General features: G+C 43.8%; 1 long non-coding RNA gene across 1 annotated transcript; it reads left to right on the top strand.

The window, feature by feature from the left end:
• Positions 1-247: 247 nt before the first annotated feature.
• On the top strand, positions 248-1,974 carry LOC134076295 (uncharacterized). Its single transcript, XR_009938594.1, has 3 exons — positions 248-493; positions 1,002-1,094; positions 1,575-1,974. It is a non-coding gene; the product is annotated as an uncharacterized LOC134076295 (long non-coding RNA).
• Positions 1,975-2,657: the final 683 nt, after the last annotated feature.

Genomic DNA, 2,657 nt, shown 5'->3' with positions numbered 1-2,657 from the left:
GCAGCTAGAACTGGTGATTGCAACACTGTTACAACTCCACTCTGGACTGACTGATGCGTCAATCCTGTGTGTCCGAGTTTGTGTTTCGGCCATGGGGGGCTTTCAATATACTGCCCTTGAACTTCGGCGTTTCACCACCACCGACACCATCGACGAAGATGTGCTCCAGCTTTGCCGAGCAGCGGGGATCCTCCGGCGGAAACGATACCGGCACAGGGGCGCACGTCGCTCTCTCACCATCCAACGAGCGACGGAGGAAAGCATTCCTACAATAACATCATCTCCACGGGATCATCTGCCAATTCACCGCGGTTTTCCAGAGCAGCCCGCTCCCGCAATCATCTCTACGCCCAGAAGGAAAGTGATTCGTGAACATCTGATCAACATCCCGACTGTGGCTCCAGTCTCCAAAAGTTCGTCTGCTTCAGCGGTGTCACGTTTGAACTCTGTCATTCCTCCAGAAAAAAGACCTCTGAATATGGCTCTCCTCAACGTGAGATCTCTGTCTAACAAGACGTTTATTCTTAATGATTTTATTTCATCTACTGACCTGGATCTAATGTTTATTACTGAATCCTGGCTGCAAATTAATGATTATAGTAAGCTCATTGAACTGTGTCCTCCGCAGTACGATTGCTTCAACAAACCAAGGGCCAGTGGCCGTGGTGGTGGCTTAGTTTGCGTTTACAGGAATAATTTGAAATGTTATCAGGTACCTTGAGGATTTTAGTTCCTTCGAAGCTCTCACTTTTAAGCTTGGTGGTCCCTGTCCTATTGTTTTTGTTACAATGTATCGCCCACCAAAACCAACTGGCCACTTTTTGGCAGAGTTCTCTAACTTTCTCGAGTAACTAGTCTCTGCAGAACATTGTGGGCGGATTTCAGCAGTGGGCGGTTTTACAGCGTTGTTCTGATTGGTAATGCAAACACTGGGCGGATTTCAAGCGTTTACTCAGTTGGCTAAAACAAACACGACATTTTCTATCCCACGCTCCAAACAGTTGGTGGCGGTATGCCAGCCACCAAATACTAAAGAAGAAGAAGAAGAAGAATGTATACAGCGAACAGTAGAAAAGACTCCGAACATGACATGTGTGAGTAAATGTTTTTTTTATTTTAGTTAGGCTATACAAGCCTATACGCTGATTTGAATGGGAGAGATCTTCAGGTTCATTGTAAAGTTTACGTTAACCTAATATAACCAAACGATGCATGATCCTCGTTAGGTTTAGGCTACCGTTTCCACTTCCGAGGAGTAGGGCTAGTTTTTACGTTAACCTCATGCAATCATTTGTTTAAAAATGTGGCATTCTGTGCAACACTAGTTAAATGAATAAAACTATTAAATATATAGGCCTACGCATTTTCTTATGCACGTAGGCCGAGGTTCTAGCCTTTCGTGTAGGCTTACTCTGACTTCAGTTTAGGCCTTTATTTATATGTAAAACTCAGAATAAATACTACTAATACATGTTAAATAATGAATATGTGAAATATGCCATATAGGCAACATTATTAATGTAAATAATGAATAATTATTTGTTTTTGTTTTCTACCTCTGCCACCACCTGAAGGACTGGATTGTCCTCTGCAAAGGCTGATGTCATGGCTTGGATCTTTCCCTACATCTCCTCTATGCTATGGATGACTAATAATAATAATAATAATAATAATTAATAATTATTTGTTTTTGTTTTATTTTTTACCTCTCCCACCTACCTGAAGGACTGGATTGTCCTCTGCAAAGGCTGATGTCCTGGCTTGGATCTTTCCCTACATCTCCTCTATGTAGCGTAGTTCAGGAACCACATCCCATATAATTTTATTGAATATTACTTGTGTTTTTCAGTTTGTGGTTCATATTGTATTGTTTTTTCAAGTATCAAATGTATTAATGAGGTGAAATGAACCTAGTAAATAAATAACATACCATCCTGCTGTTACCAAATGGCACATCACCACCATTATGACATGTTATCACACTTATCGTCAATAAAATACCCACTAGTACATTTGTTGTTTGTTGTTTTTTAATCCACTAAAAGGAAGCAAGGAAAAATAAAACAGAACAGAATACTAAAACATATTTTAAACTATTTACAATATTTACAGTGGCATCCATCACTTCTTCCTCATCTCGGCCAACCAGTCCTCTTTGGAGAGGGTCTCTACATTTGGGCAATAAACCCTGCCATGAGAATGGCTGTGCTGTCTGTGCCCAGTGACAGCTGTGACAAATGACAAATGCAATGGCCTCTGAACTGAACTGCTGCCTGGACTTTGCACTGGAGCTGGACCTACTGCAGCAGCAGCCTCTGGTCCGAGCGCACCAGCAACCGTCTGACGTCCTCCAGCATCAACCTGCTGACCTCCAGCATCAGCAGCAGCCTGACGTCCCACAGCAGCGGCAGCCTGACCTCCCGCAGCAGCCTGACGTCCCACAGCAGCGGCAGCCTGAGCTCCCGCATCAACCTGCTGACCACCAGCATCAGCAGCAGCAACTGGTGGACGTCCTGCAGCAGCAACCTGCTGACTCCCCGTAGCAGCCTGACCTCCAGCAGCAGCAGCCTATTGTCCTGCAGACCCCACATGTGCAGTGGGTGGCTGTCAACAAAATTGATACACCACTAGTTTTAGCTTATGTACTGTTTTGAGTG

Source organism: Sardina pilchardus, chromosome 3, assembly GCF_963854185.1.
Source record: "Sardina pilchardus chromosome 3, fSarPil1.1, whole genome shotgun sequence".
NCBI classification, from domain to species: Eukaryota; Metazoa; Chordata; class Actinopteri; order Clupeiformes; family Clupeidae; genus Sardina; species Sardina pilchardus.
Note: the sequence above shows the minus strand (reverse complement) of the source record. Positions and strands in the feature narration are given on the sequence as shown.